This window comes from Mesoplodon mirus, assembly GCF_964341445.2.
Source record: "Mesoplodon mirus genome assembly, chromosome: 2".
NCBI classification, from domain to species: domain Eukaryota; kingdom Metazoa; phylum Chordata; class Mammalia; order Artiodactyla; family Ziphiidae; genus Mesoplodon; species Mesoplodon mirus.
This window is the reverse complement of record NC_138977.1, coordinates 45,830,200-45,845,704: the sequence shown is the minus strand read 5'-3', so window position 1 is coordinate 45,845,704 and position 15,505 is coordinate 45,830,200. Positions and strand designations below refer to the sequence as shown.

Sequence of the window (15,505 nt, the reverse complement as noted above, 5' to 3'; positions counted from 1 at the left end):
ATTAGAAGTTATAAAAAGTTCACACTAAACCCAAATACCCACTTGAGAAGGAAGCACCCCATATGTTCTTCCTAATATTTTCTCTCTGAAGCAAATCATCTGTGTTTCAAGTGTATTCTCTCTCTCTCTCTCTCTATTTATTTATTTATTTGGCTGTGCCGGGTCTTAGTTGTGGCATGCAGGATCGTCAGTTGCGGCATGGAGGCTCTTAGTTGTGGTACACGGGATCTAGTTCCCTGACCAGGGATTGAACCCGGGCCCCCTGCATTGGGAGCGAAGAGTCTTAACCGCTGAACCAGCAGGGAAGTCCTTCAAGTGTATTTTTTCTTGATTGTGTTTATATTGGCCATTAAATAGTCCCTAGAACTGATTTGACAGATGTTGACATTGTTTTTCTAAGATGTCAACTACCAAAAGAAGAGCACAGATGAACCAGGGAATTTATTGTATAGCTGTGGCAAGAGCTTGTTGTTGTTGTTGTTAGTTAGCAAAGGCTCTTATGTGTCAAATAGTTATATTTTTCACAAGAAAACATTATTTATTTGGAATAATAGAAAGAAGGCCAAACAATTGGTAAGAAGTAATGGTTGACTATTTCTAAGTGAAATTTAGTTTCATATTCTAAAGTGTGAAAGTAATGGTAGACTATTTCTAAGTGAAATTTAATAAAGTACAACATATATTATAAAACTTACTACCGTAATATAGAAAAGAAGCTAAATTTGTGAAAAAAAATTCAAAATCTGAATCACGTATATGATTTCTATATGTAGTTTCTTTAAAGGTATAATTAATTAAATGTGTTAGACTAATTGAAATTAAATAATTCAAAGAATAACTGCTGAAGCTGGAATTTATAGCATATGGAAGTCATCCTAAATTTCTTAAGCTTTTTATTTGAAAAAGATATTCATTCTCACAGTTTCTCCTTAGTAATAAGACCTGACAATTATAGTGGAAAAACAAACTTGTAAATGTGTATACAGTATGAATCAGATCATTCTGAATTATGCCAGGTCCTCAATTAGAATAGTCTAATATGATTTTAAATATTTTTAGGTTATCATATTTAACTCAAACTTAAATTTGGGTTTGTAGGTTGAAATATTTAAGTGAGATGGGGGAAAATGATTTGGCCGATGAGTGCATACAATGCCCGTGCTGGCTGCCTAAGGGGCCAGTCCTGTCTCCAGCCTTTTTATTTTTTTATTTTTTAGGCTGCGCTGGGTCTTCATTGCTGCAGGTGGGCTTTCTCTAGTTGCGGTGAGCAGGGGCTACTCTTTGTTGCGGCACGTGGGCTTCTCATTGCGGTGGCTTCTCTTGTTGTGGAGCACGGGACCTACAGCGCAGGCTCAGCAGTTGTGGCGCATGGGCTTAGTTGCTCTGCGGCATGTGGGATCTTCCCTGACCAGGGCTTGAACCCGTGTCCCCTTCATTGGCAGGCAGATTCTTAACCACTGCGCCACCAGGGAAGCCCTTCAGCCCTCCTTTAGACTCATGACCCCTCTCCCATCACCACATGGTTGCACCTTCCACGCACCCCTGTCTGGTATGTCTCTGTGTAGGTGAGTGCTGTGGTCCCCACGCTGCCAGGGACTTGTTCCCGTGTCTCTGGTCTTTTCCTCCCACCACCTTCTCCAGCATCAGAGAAGACTTGGGGAGGGGAAGGGCAAAAATGTGCCTCTTTCCAAGTGTAAATCTTACGGTATGTAAATTATATCACAATAAAGATGTTTAAAAAAAGAATCATGGGGCTTCCCTGGTGGCACAGTGGTTAAGAATCCGCCTGCCAATACAGGGGACACGGGTTCAAGCCCTGATCCGGGAAGATCGCACATGCTGCGGAGCAACTAAGCCCGTGCACCACAACTACTGAGCCTATGCTCTAGAGCCTGCAAGCCACAACTACTGAAGCTCGCACGCCTAGAGCCCATGCTCTGCAACGAGAAGCCACCGCAATGAGAAACCTGCACACCACAATGAAGAGTAGCCCCTCTCTGCAACTAGAGGAAGCCCGCGTGTAGCAACGGAGACCCAACTCAGCCAAAAATAAATAAAAAAATAAAAACAAATAAATTAAAAAGAAACCATGACTTTAAACAAAAGACAAAGTATGCAAACAGCAGGTTGCTGACTGACCATGCACACCCTTTCTCTAAGATAAGGTTGTGTACTTTTCCTATTTGTTACCTCCTCATAAAAGATTTTAGCATTTTTTAAAGCTTTATTTTTTGATCAATAGATCTGTTTTTATTGGAAAAATAAAACATTTTGGATTCTAGTGTGATGCAGCATTTCTGAGAGTAGTCTTGATGCAGGAACTAAAGGGCAGTGTGACTTGACAGAAACTATCTTGGCATTCATCCATACATGCACCTGATATGTCTATTTCATGGTCATTTATCATTTATGGTATGTAAGGAAGGGATGGACCATTTTGTAGGACAACTGAGGCACCAGCTGAGGGAACTTGCCCCTACCTCATGCAGAGAGAAGTTCGTATAATTTTGTATTGCTGTGGAGATTTTTTTCATTTCCAGTCTCACCTTTGATCCCACAAGACAGTTTGTTTTCCTTTCATCTACAAGTACCTGACGATGCCTCTAAATTACAGATACAAGTAAAAAGTATTTTTCCAGGGCTTCTCTGGTGGCGCAGTGGTTGAGAGTCCACCTGCCGATGCAGGGGACACGGGTTCGTACCCCGGTCCGGGAAGATCCCACGTGCCGCGGAGCGGCTAGGCCCGTGAGCTATGGCCGCTGAGCCTGCGCGTCTGGAGCCTGTGCTCCACAACGGGAGAGGCCACAGCGGTGAGAGGCCCGCGTACCGCAAAAAAAAAAAAAAAAAAAAAAAAAAGTATTTTTCCAGAATCTGCGGTACCGTGGAAGCCCAGGGACTTCCCATGGTAGTGATGGATTTCACTGGTATAATACAGGCTGTGCAGGAGCTAAAAGTTGGATCCAAAGTACTTTTAAAACATTTTTTAAAATTAAAGTATAGTTGATTTACAATGTTGTGTTAGTTTTTGGTGTATAACAAAGTGATTCTGTTTTGTATAGGTTATACGGTACGACAAGATATTGAATGTAGTTCCCTGTGCTATCGTGTAGGACCTTCTTGTTTACCTATTTTATATACAGTAGTTTGTATCTGCTAATCCCAAACTCCTAATTTATCCCTCCCCACCCTCCCCTTCGGTAACCATAAGTTTATTTTCTATGGCCAAAGTGTGTTTTGAATCACCAATTTAAAGTGATGTTTCACGCAGCAGTGGAGGGATCTGGTCCCCCCTTATGAGATTTCACCTGACCCTGAGCACTTAGAAAACAAGATAAAGCAGCAGCAGGAGAGGAGGTCTTATCTATTCTGCCTACCGAGCTCCTGGCTGTGTCCTCAGCTGATACTTTTTACTTCCTCAACATGGTGGCAGCGCAATATGCTTGCTAAGCTGTAAGGACTGACCACGTTGTTTAAAGCTTAAGTTATGACCATCACCTGCTTCCACCTAAAACTAGATTCCTACAGGACATTAGGACACAGGACAGGCAACATTCGCCTCCCTGCTTCTTACATCTAGCAACAATGTGTGTGGGTACCTCTCTCTGGCTGTGTGGCAGGTATATATATATATTTGTACATGCTCGTGATACCACAGTGAAAACAAAATACATTTTTTTTTTTTTTTGCGGTACGCGGGCCTCTCACTGTTGTGGCCTCTCCCGTTGCGGAGCACAGGCTTTGGACGTGCAGGCTGAGCGGCCATGGCTCACGGGCCCAGCCGCTCCGCGGCACGTGGGATCTTCCCGGACCGGGGCACGAACCCGTGTCCCCTACATCGGCAGGCGGACTCTCAACCACTGCGCCACCAGGGAAGCCCCAAAATACAATTTTAAGGGAGATAATACCTTGGGGAGGGGGAGCCTGGCCATGAAGATATCTGTAAAGAGGCCTATTTAGTTGTTGCTGTAACCCCTAATGGCTTTGCATTCTGCCGGGATATTACAAAGAACACAGTAAAGGCAAATAATATTAACTCTGTGGGAACTGAGGCTTCTACTTCCTACCTAATTAGGCATTCTCTTTTCTGTGTCTATATGTGTATCGCCTTAAATATAGAACCTGAAATTTTAACAGGCATTCTGCTTGAGAAGTAATGAAGCCAATCTCAAACCTTACTGTTATTTTAATCTCTGGAGATGACATGTGAAAGCAATTAAGAAAGGTACTCTCTAGGAAAAAAAAATCTTACCTCCCTTGAAAGAGGCTGGAAAAGCCTTTGAAGAAAGATGAAGCTGAAAATAGCACATAGCTTCCTTAAGAATATTAAATGGGCACCTCTATCTTATCCTAATGCAAAACAAATGCAAATGTACAAATTGCCTAAGACCCCGAAGTTTGCAAAGCTGAATCCAAAATTTCCTGAAAGATCACAGTCATAACCACTGAATAATCACCTGTCTCTCATCTAGAGAAGATGCTCCTGGAAACAAAAGAACTGGGAAGGGAGGTTTCAACAGCATTAGCGTTCAGCAACAACCTGAAATTCTCTGGTTGATTTATACTGAAAAAGGACACACTCTCCGTGGATGGTTATTTTCCTTGTAATGTGAGGTGCTTTAAAAAAAAAAAAAAAAGGATGTGAACTTTTTACCTTGCTTCTTCATTCGTGCTTCATTTGATCAATTACTAACTATATAGCCCCTGAAACGCGAGCGCGGGCTTCTTGAAGTGGCTCTTTTTCTTTTGGCTCCCTCTTCATTTCAAAATGGGCGGGGAGGTGGAGTTAAGACACCTTTCTGACTGTGAACCGATAAAGCAGGGCCTGAGAGTGTGTGCGCCGGTCCCCTTAATACCACGAGGACCCGAGGACGCTGACTGCGGAGGGGCTAGCGGAGCCCGACTCTCACAGCCCAGAATCCGTTTTCAAACCTTAGGGAAGCCAACAGCTGCCATTGAAATGCAAATCCCGTCCTGAGCGTCCGGGCCAATCAGGGAGGCTTCCTGTGGGATTACCTGGTGGCGAGCGCCGAGCGAGCGCGGATCCTCCTGCGCGGCCCCCGCGGCCGGGGAGGCCTAGTGGTCGGGTTCCCCCCCGCACCCCCCGGGCCCCTCGCCCGGGTTCACCCCCAGCAGCCGCGCGCCCCGGGCCCGCCGCACCGCAGCCGCTGTAGCCGGGGCGCAGCGCGCCGGGTGCGGCCGAGCCGCCCATTGTTGAGCGCGGCCGAGCCCAGCAGACTATGCCCCGCGCCGCCTCCTCGCAGCGGCGGCGAGGTTTGAACTTGGCGTCGGCCCGGAGCCCCGCGCGGCCCCGGGGGGAGGCGGCGGCGGCCCGACCAGCGGCGATGGTGAGTGCGGGGCTCGGGTCCAATTCCCCTGGCCCGGGGGGGAAAGAGGGCGGGGGCCCGGCCGTCTGTTTTCTAAAGGGTGTCTATTTCGGCCCCTGCGGCGACTCTGGAAAATCCTGCCTGTGAGGATGGGTCCCCGGGCGGGCTTTCTCTGCCAGCTGCCGGCCTGATCGGGGGGGTGGGGGGGGGCGGTGGCGCGCTCCGAGGGTCTCCTGACACTCGTGGGCCTTGGCCTTTTTCTTCTTCTTTTAAAATTTTGTTAGGAAGGCAGAAAGTGCCACTCCAAGAGGAAAAGAATTGCAGATTATTGACAGCGCGAAAACTTTTCAGAAGAAATGATCTGTGAAATATTTTAATTTTGATAAATTGCTTCCCACGAGGGCTCCTATTGAGTTTAGAACGACTTGCCTTTCTTAATGTTACTGGATTTGTTTCCGTAGGAAAGATCCCAAGTGTGCTTTTGAGGGGCATGCCTGCCCCTCCCCCCTTCCACTTGTTCCAGATCTTAAGGCGATTTCTTTTTAAAGTTGTGTTCTACTGTCATGCAGCAAAACTTAAATCATGAAAATGAAATTATACCTGACACATGCTTTACCCTGAGTTCCCAGAGAGATTAAAAGTGCTTTGCTGAGGAGTGGGAGAGAGGTTATAAAATTTTAATACATCCAGCATCCGGTGGGTGTTAGGGTGGAGTGTGACCATCTCTTTCTCTCCGATGTATTTCGGCGTTACTTATTTATTTGTTTGTTTATTTTAATCTTAGTATTGTGGTACACTTCTGTGCATGGAGGCTTTTGAGAGGAAGGGAATGGGAGCCCACATGCATATAATCTCCATGGAGAGATTGCTGTGAGACATCAGAGTGCAGCAGGGAATCTTAGCACAGGGGCTTCTAAAGATAGTTCTATGCGTCTCCTATTTCTAGCTAGTTAATATTTAAGGGCTAAATTATCGTTTCTAATTAAAAGCACATTGGTCAGACATATGGCTAAATCTTCCCTCAAATAATCTCACCAGAAGGTGGTTTACATTTTAATTAATTTTGATGGTTAATTTTTGTCTTTTAAAATCTTTTTTTCATTATAAAATATTACATGATTGCTGCAGAAAAGGTGGAATATACAGAACTAAGAAGGAAGTAAACTGTTTATAACAATAACATTTACGTTCTGTTTGCTAAGGCCTAGTTTTTCATGGAAGCCTAGTGATTTGAAAACTTTGCAGCTGTGAACTTTTAAAAATTGCTAACAAACTTGGTTTAGGAGCTTAAATTAGGAATTGACAAGGAAATAAATTTGTACTTTAGAAAATGTTATAACCAACAATAACTTATTCACATGGTTCATGGTTCAAATAAACAGAATTTATTGTGGCAGTTTCTCTTGAATCAACTTCCCACATCTGCTCTAGACAAATGGTTTCTGTTTGTATAGCCTGTTTTGTAAATACATCTCTACCATGAAGGCAAAGTGCCCAGACACATACCCCTTTCCAGTGCTTGTAGCTAGGCTCATAGAGTTAATATTTTTATTGGTTTCTGCATCAGAACTTCCTCACTGTACGCTTGATAAAACCCTGGAGAAGGTTACCAAGGGACGTTGTAGAGAATTTACTTCCCTGGAGATTTTAAGAATAGGATAAACATCCATCTGCCTAGGATGGCTTCAGTGCAGTACTGTTTGGATAAAGGAAGGCTAGGTCACCTCTCAGAACCCCCAAATTGAGGAATTCTAAACAAATTTCAGTCCTCAATAACCTGGGACCAAAGGAAATAAAGATTGCCTCGAAAACACCTGAGCCCAGGATGTGGCGAAGCCCTGTTTTGATTTTGATGTAAAACAAAGATTCTCCTTTGGTAAGAAAGATTTTAAATTATCTTCAGGACTTGCCAGTCCCTTTCTATTGATGGATAGAAAACCAACAATGATTTATTTACTTTCTAAGAAGTTCTAGGTTGAGAATAGTGTAAGTTCCGTAACTTAAAGTAAATGAATGAATTGATTCATGGGAATTAAAAGTTCTGCCTCCCAAAGCCGGAAGAGGGAGGGAGGGAGGGAGGGAGGGAGTGTGTGTGTGTGTGTGTGTGTGTGTGTGTGTGTGTCCATCCAAGTATTCCTGTGACTTCTATTGGAGGCTGCCCCCCTGAGCTCCAGCTGTGCTGCTGTTTTGCTGGTGATTTTCAGAAGGTCAGGGTTTCATGGGTTGCTGCTTCCTCCGCCCTCCTGTTTGACAGAAGTATCCTGTAATTCTAACCACTGTGTGACCTCAATTGCAGTGACACCTTCCTCCCTTTCCGTGGTCACTTGATGAGGAACAGCCACCCCTCGCCCTCCCTGCAGGATCAGTGGGAAGGGTTCACTTTCTAGGAAAGGTCATGTCAAAAAGAAAAAGGGAAGTCAAGTGTCTCCTGGCTGGGCAGTTGTTCACTCCACCTCACACCCTTCAGCTTGTCCTATTTCTCCATGCATGCCAAGCATGTTTTCTTATGCTATGGTAACGCCCAAGAAGGAATAGGAGTATGAACAGTGGTCTTCATTTGTTCAACAAACGTGGGAGGTAGCCCAGCAACTGGAGATGGGTCCTCTGCCCTCAGGGAACATGTCGTATTAAAGGAGAAATCAAACAGGTTAATAAGCTAGTGCTATTCAGAGGGAGTAGGGTACAGGGGTTAAGAACTTGTGTTTTGTTGTAAAGTTAAACATACATCGACCCTGTGACTCAGCATATCCACGCCTAGCTGTTTACCCAAGTTGATGAAAACAAATGTCCACTAAGAGACTTGGACAGAGTGGCCATAGCAACCTTATTCATAATTACCAGCAACTGGGAACAACCCTATGTCCATCAACAAGAAAATGGATAAACTGTGGTACAGCCATACTAATGGAATGCTACTTGACAATCAAAAGGGATGAACTTGTGATACATACAACAGCAGGACGAATCTCAACCATTATGTTAAACTGAAAGGAGCCAGACACAAAAAGGATACACAAACAATTCTATTTATGAAGTACTAGAATAGGCAAAACTAATCTGTGACCACAGAAGTTAGTTGTTGCTTGGGGTAGGTGGCGGGGTGGGGGAGAGTGTGACTAGAAAGAGGTAAGAAGAGACTTTCTGGAGCCATAGAAATGTTGTGTCTTGATTTGCATGATGGTTACACAGTATCTAACTCCATGGAACTGAACACTTAAGGCATGTATTTTATTGTATGAGAAGCATTAACTCAATTAGAAGAAGAACTTAAGTCCTAGAGATAGACAAGGGTATACATCCCATCTCTGCTTGTAGGTTTATGTTACCTTGGGCAAGTTATTAAATGCCTCTGAACCCGGAAACGTTGGAAAGGAATAAAACATCTCCTTCATAGGGTGGTTGTAAGGATTGAGTTAGATAATGAAAGTATTTAGCTTAGTTAAGGACTCAATAAATGTCAGCTAATAATTCCATGTACTGTGATAAATATGTGGTTTTGGTGTTAATGATAAAGTTATTTGCATTTTTTGCGATAGCCATCTCATTTATTTAAGATTATGTAACATATTAACCGATATCCTTAGCATTGTATGTGTCTTCATTTTAATGGGTCCTTTTTCGAGGTTGTAGGGAATTTAAATTTAAAGTTCTTGCCTATCTGATCAAAATACCAGTGGGGCTTTGCTTTGCCAACAGAGGTAAACCTCAAAGAGAGGAAATACCCACTAGGCAAACCCCTCTTTATTTATTTATTTATTTATTTATTTAGGCTGCGTTGGGTCTTCGTTACTGTGTGCGGGCTTTCTCTAGTTGCGGCGAGCGGGGCTACTCGTCCTTGCGGTTGCACGGGCTTCTCATTGCGGTGGCTTCTCTTGTCGCGGAGCATGGGCTCTAGGCACACGGGCTTCAGTAGTTGTGGTGCGCGGGCTCTAGAGCGTAGGCTCAGTAGTTGAGGCGCACAGGCTTAGTCGCTCCCCGGCATGTGGGATCTTCCTGGACCAGGGATCGAACCCGTGTCCCCTTCATTGGCAGGTGGATTCTTAACTACTGCACCACCAGGGAAGTCCCACAAATCCCTCTTTTTCTGAGGACTGATTTAGTGGTAGCAGTTGAAGCTGAACTCCCAGATTAGGCTCACAGCATTCACAGAATCCAGGTGAAAGGTTTACATATCATAAACTCTTTCCAAAGATGTAGGGGGAAAAGAAAAAACGATCTCTGTATAGTGTGCTTTTTTTTTTAAAGGGACACATTATATAACTGCAATTTTCAGTAAAATGCCTTGCACAGAGTGGTAAATATAATACTAGTTTACTTAATCTATTAAGCTTAATTATTTAGGTTCAACAGAGTGTTTGGGAAAGATGATATAAACTTTGCCAACTCCAACAGAGGCATTTTGTTTTTAGGTTGTTTTAATTCATTCACTAAACATTTATCAAACGTTTACTGAGAAAGTATTAGCCGCTGGGAATTCAATGATAAATAATAAGTCATTTTATACTCAAGGGTTCATAGCTGCCCTGATTGCGAATGTGAATGTATGTCCATTTCTCTTGCACTTTTTTTCAGAACAGAGGACTCTCTTAGGCTAGTTTTGTTGGGTTTTTTTTAAAGCCTCTTGCTTAAGGTGGAGGTTTAAAATCCTGGGTTTTTTTCTCCCCCATTGCTACTATTTTCTTAAACACCAGAATTTCTTTTTCTTATCCTTACTAAAAATAGCAACAAAATGGTCTTCTATAAAGGCAGTGTAGTGTTGTGGAAAATGTCTTAGACTGTGGAAACAGAACCACCTGGGTTTGAATCTGAGCTCTACTACCTACTAGTGATCTAGGGTAACTTCTTAAATTCTTTAAGCCTGAGCTTCCTCATCTGCAAAATGGTGATAAAAGAAGTATTAATATAGATCCGATTAGGCTGTTATAAGGATTAAATGACAAAATACATGTAAAAATAACTAGTCTGGCACCTGGTGGGTATTAATATCTAATATCTATCGAGTACTTGCTAAGAGTGAAGCACTGTCTGAAACTCTTCTTGTATCCTCCTCGCACTCCTATGAGGTAGGCACTCTTATTGCCCCCTTTAGAGGTGAGGAAACCCCCAAACACAGAAGAGATTAAATAGCTTGCTGAGGGCATGGAGGTGCCAGGGTTGGAACCCCACAAGATCTTGCCTCTCAACTGAGGAGGTTCATAATAGATGTCAGTTACTTTTCCCTTTTAGGTAAAATTATTTTAAGATTTCATTACTGCAGGGAGAAAGTTACACCAATAAGTGATGCTAGGACGACCATTATGGGCTGTATGCAGGTGAACCCTGGTGATGGAGAATTGGTATGTTCTTAAATGGTCGATGGATCTACTTTCAACTTTGTGGAGCGGGGCTTACAGCAGAGGCGCTCATAAACATGTCAGGGTCTTTCCCCAGCCCCTCAGCAGTCTTCCTGTGAATGGCCCTCTCTGGCCTGTGAACAGAAAATGTGGATTTGGCCTAGACTTTGTGGAGCCCGTGTAGGGATTGACATAGGTGTGATTTTATCTTGGTCTCCACCAGAAGGCAGGGTGAGAAGTGTGCTCCAGAGCCCTGAAAGTAAGAGGAACAGTAGGTCCTTGTTGCTTATTTATTTTATGTATAGTAGTGTGTACCTGTTAGAATATATATGCATATATATATACACACACACACATATATACACATAACTGAATCACTTTGCTGTACACCTGAAACTAACACAGCATTGTAAATCAACTATACTTCAAAAAAATAAGAGGAACAGTAAACTGTTGCCCAGGGATATTTTGTGTTCCCCATTTTCGTGGCTTTTCCTCAACTGCCAGATTCTGGAGAACCCTGAGTTAGAACTTTAAATAAGAAGAAATCCCAAGTGGTAGATTGAGAACCCTACTGATTTAATGCAGACATACGAAGTCACATTGGCCAATTAAAATAACATGTGGATGCCTCAGGGGGAAACGTAGTTAAATGTCTCTACAGACACGATTCCCTGTTTAGATATGAGGCTTTTCACTTAATCCCCACCCTGCCCCACCAGAGTACAGGCTTTTGTGCAAGATGCTCTGTATTAATGTTCTCAACATCCATGCCTCTCCTCTGCAGTGTAGCTTGACAGCCGGCATCTCAGGACCATTTCCTCAATCACCCAGGTCTGTTTACGACATGCCAGAAAGCCCTCCAGCAAGCAGAGTGGGTGCCACTGGGGGCAGTGGGCTGAGGCCAGGGAGCATGAGGAGGAGCCCCTTTGCAAAGTGCTGCTTGTATTAGAAGGAATGTCACATGTACCAGTTTTGTCCACCCAAGTGAGCCACGTTATCTTAGGGCAAAGTTCCTGGCAGACGAGACTTCTGGGGCTCCGCTCTCCGAAGGGGAGAAAAGAAATCTGGAGGAAGAACCTACAGGGATCTTGGCTCTCTGGTTGTCGCTGACCCCTCGAGGCTGCTTGGCTCTGTGCAGGCTCCCCCTGTCTCTAGTCTGATCCACAGTAACTGTGCTCAGCTAAAGTTAGGAGAATCGCAGGACTGTCACTTGAAGTCCCGCTCTGCCTGTTCACCATCGCCTCCAGCCTCTTTCCCTCAACTTTAAGCCCTTTGTATCAGTTCCCATGGTTCCCTCTTCACCACTAGCAGCTGGAATTCCACAGTGGGAGGAGGCCGCCTCCCCACTGAGCCAGGTCTGTCTGGGGCGGAGGCCCCCGATCCGCCACTGGTTCATGACATGGGGTCACAGTCCAGTACCTTCTCTTTGTCGTGGATTCTGTACCTTTCCCAGGCTTGGCATGCTGGCGTTCTAGTGGGAGGGGAGACGGGGTAATGCACGACTCACAGGGTATTTCCTGCCCTCAGCTGGCCTGGCTGCCCCATGACCTGCCAAGCTCCTGCCCGCCGCCGTCTCCTGTGTGTTGGTGCCCAGGGGAGGGGGTAGGACTTGCTCTGCCCAATCAGATAAAGATGACCACTCACTTTCCCACCTGCTTTCGCTTCGGCTTTTGTGCCCAGTACCACCTGTTTATGCGTAGTTGACATTCACAAGACCAGGCTCTGGTCTGGAAGGAATTGGTATCCAAGGCCAGTTTTCCTCCAGCCTGGAGGACCAGGCGGGCACAGGAAACTGGGGGATCATGTGGGGACCTGAGGTTCAAGAGGAGAACATGACTAGCTCAGAGTTTGTCTTGAAGCTGTCACTTTAGATACCGTTTGAGGCCCAAATTCGTTCTCATTTAGGGTTCCATTGGCCCCAGAGCTGAAACAGGAATTGTAACTACGAGTGGAAATTAACCAGCCCTGGTGGTGAAGGTGAGGAGAAGTGGCTACCAGTAGAAGCCACCACAGATCATCGCTCCTGAGGAAGCCAATACTGGAAGAATTGTTGTGCTTTTCCTGGGATCAGGCAGCTCTGTTTTCTAGAGTTTGTTCCGTCTACAGATATCTGAGCCCCTAGGTGACATGGCTGTTGTAGATCGTGGTTAAGGGCATGCTTTGAAGCCTTATAGTGTCTTGGGTCTGTGTTTTACCACTCTATTTGTGATCTTGAGCAATTTATTTAAGTTACCTGTGCCTCAGTTTTGTTTTCTGTGAAAGAGGGAGAACACTCCATAGGATTATTACAAGGATTGAATTTGTTATGTAAAAATACTTCGTAAATTGTAAAGTCCAACACAGGTGTCAACTGGTAATATTTTTTAATGATGTTTTGAGAGTGCCATGCTAAGCTAAAGACAGATTTATGTCAGTTCCACTTTTATGTTATGTATGTCAGTGGGTCCAGAATTCCCTGGAGAGGATAGGGTAGTGTTGGGGTGAGTGGGGACACACAGGATTTAAAAAAAGAAAAGAAAAGAGAAAGAACTCTGGGCTGTATTACACTAACCCTATAGTAATCAAAGGAAAGGAAAAATGGTGGGGATAAGTAGAAACTTAGCCGGTGGAACCGTAGTTACAAACACCTTGAAAAGGTGTATTGTAAACCACAAACAATTACTTTTCCACAAATTGACTGCAATTTGGTACCTTGCCTTCCATTTAAAATGTGCTTCCAAAGAATATAAAGCAACAGCCAGGGGAAAGCTTGGGAGACAGAATCCCACTTTGGGTAATAGCAAAGGTTGGAAACATTTAGGTTTGAGATTTGAAGGCATTTAAATAGCATGGAATGTCTATTATCTACCCTAAAAAGCAGAAAGAATCTTGGATATTGTGGACACAAATGCAGTTGGCACGAGCTTAAAAAAAGTGCATGTGAGCTTCTTTCTAAGACCCAGTAATCCTCTTGGGCAAAGTAAGGATTAGGCCTCCCTCACAAACAAGGGGGTGAGTTCATTTTTGCTAAGATTCCTCAGCTGTTGCCAAATTTAGCCGGGGACCTATTTTCTCCCGATGAATGACCACGTCCATTTACATTTTTAACGTCTACCCCTCTTCTCCAGGCAGGTCTAGGACAGGAGCAACTTATTTGCAAGTAGATGGGAGAGAGACCCTGTCTCCCACAGACCGCATGGCCATCCCAGGGACCTTCCAGAGCCAGAGTCCCTCCACCCACTTCTGCCTGCAGGAGGGCAGGGGTCTCTCTCCCCAGAGCCTGACGTGGGAGGACTCCAGGGGCTAAAAAAAAAACTGGGCCCAAGCTCATCATGTTTTTAAAATAGCCATGCAGACACTTTCGCTGAGTGCCGTCCCTACCCACTGCCTGAGGCTCCCTCTGGTGAGAGGAGGCCTCCAGAAGAATTCCTTAGGCCAATTCTGTCTTGATGTTCCAGGAACCATTTCTTTCACACTGGTTGCTGGGTCCTCTGTGCCAGTCTGTTCCTAAGGGGCCCAGGTAATGCCCCATATTTCCTGTTCCTATATGCAAAAAACCTCCACTGTGGCGTTAAATATTTATATCCCTCACCAAAGGCTTTGGACATTTGCTGTTGCCCTTTTTAAGGAATTAAAGAGCCGATCGTTATACCAGCATCCTGTCACAGCCCTTGGGTGACTTCCCATATTCACCTCTCTCATGTAGGTCACTTAGATCAAATGATAATAGCTCCTGTCTTGTAGTGGCTATCACATGCCAGGCTGACTAGTCCCATCGCCATGTCACCAGGCAGATCATACTCTGTCCCCTTTTTACAGAATAGGCCCTGAGGCTCAGACAGAATAGTGGCAGAGCTCAGATTGGAACCCAAGTTGCTCTGACTCCAAATTCTTTGTGTGTCTCTCCAGCAAGGCTGGAAGTCAGAAATTGTCTTTTATTCTGCATAGATTCCAGCTTGGAATCTGCGTGTAGAAAGTGCTCATTACTTGTGGACGGAGATACTCGAGAAATCGTTTTCTCACTCAGGATTTGTCATTTATGCCCTCTTTCCCCCTTGGTTTGTAGACTGTTAAAGGTAAAAGGAACCCTAAAGTATATCTGTACCAACCCAGTGCAGGCCTCCTGGCTGCTGCTCCAGTACTATTTCCCTCTATAATAGTACATGCATATATGGCCATTTTTGGTGTCTACTTAGCCATCCAAACTCCTTTTTCCTAATGTTTGGTGGAAATAAGGGAGGAAGTATTACCAAATCTATTTTCCTGTGTTACTTCCACTATGTCGATTTATTTTTTCTTTTCATAATTGAGATTTTATTGGTGGTTTTGAGGATGAGTACACAGACATTTCAATTTGCACACAATTCTTAATGTATGTACCAGAAATCTAAAAAATTGTGTAGTTGTGATTCTCTTCTGAACAGTTATTCCAGTGACTTTCCAGCTTAAAATTCGGAGGCAAATTTTCCTTAACAGGATATCAAGTACCAATATGTTTAAATTTTGATACGCTGTTATATCGTAAGTCACACGAATTCATGATTTAATACCATATACACCACATACTTAAATTTTCAATTGTTCATAGCACATTATTTACAAAGTTACTAGGAAAACTGGATGACCATGACCGAAGATGTTACAGAGTGCACAAAATTCTGACAAGGAGAGCCAAGATCAAGGAGTGGTTTGCTTTAGGAAACAATTCTACCAAAAACAACATGGGAAGAGATGTAATTTAAAGTGTTCAAGACATATTAAATGCACTACTGACTCCAAATTAGTATGCTTTGTATTATAGGATATAAAAATTACCCCCGTCTATGGAATGTTAAGTTGACACCCAAGATAATCAAAGCCTCCCAT

General features: G+C 44.0%; 1 protein-coding gene across 5 annotated transcripts in view; it reads left to right on the top strand.

Moving 5' to 3' along the window:
• The window catches only part of SHROOM3 (shroom family member 3), a gene marked incomplete at its 5' end in the record, with an annotated part of 329,672 nt that overhangs the window by 245,470 nt on the left and 68,697 nt on the right, over window positions 1-15,505 (top strand). The window contains one exon of one of the 5 annotated variants that reach the window (XM_082611416.1): window positions 3,876-5,345. The exons of the other annotated variants lie outside the window; for them this stretch is intronic. Of the gene's footprint in view, window positions 1-3,875; window positions 5,346-15,505 lie in introns of those variants that run through there. 5 annotated transcript variants of the gene reach the window in all.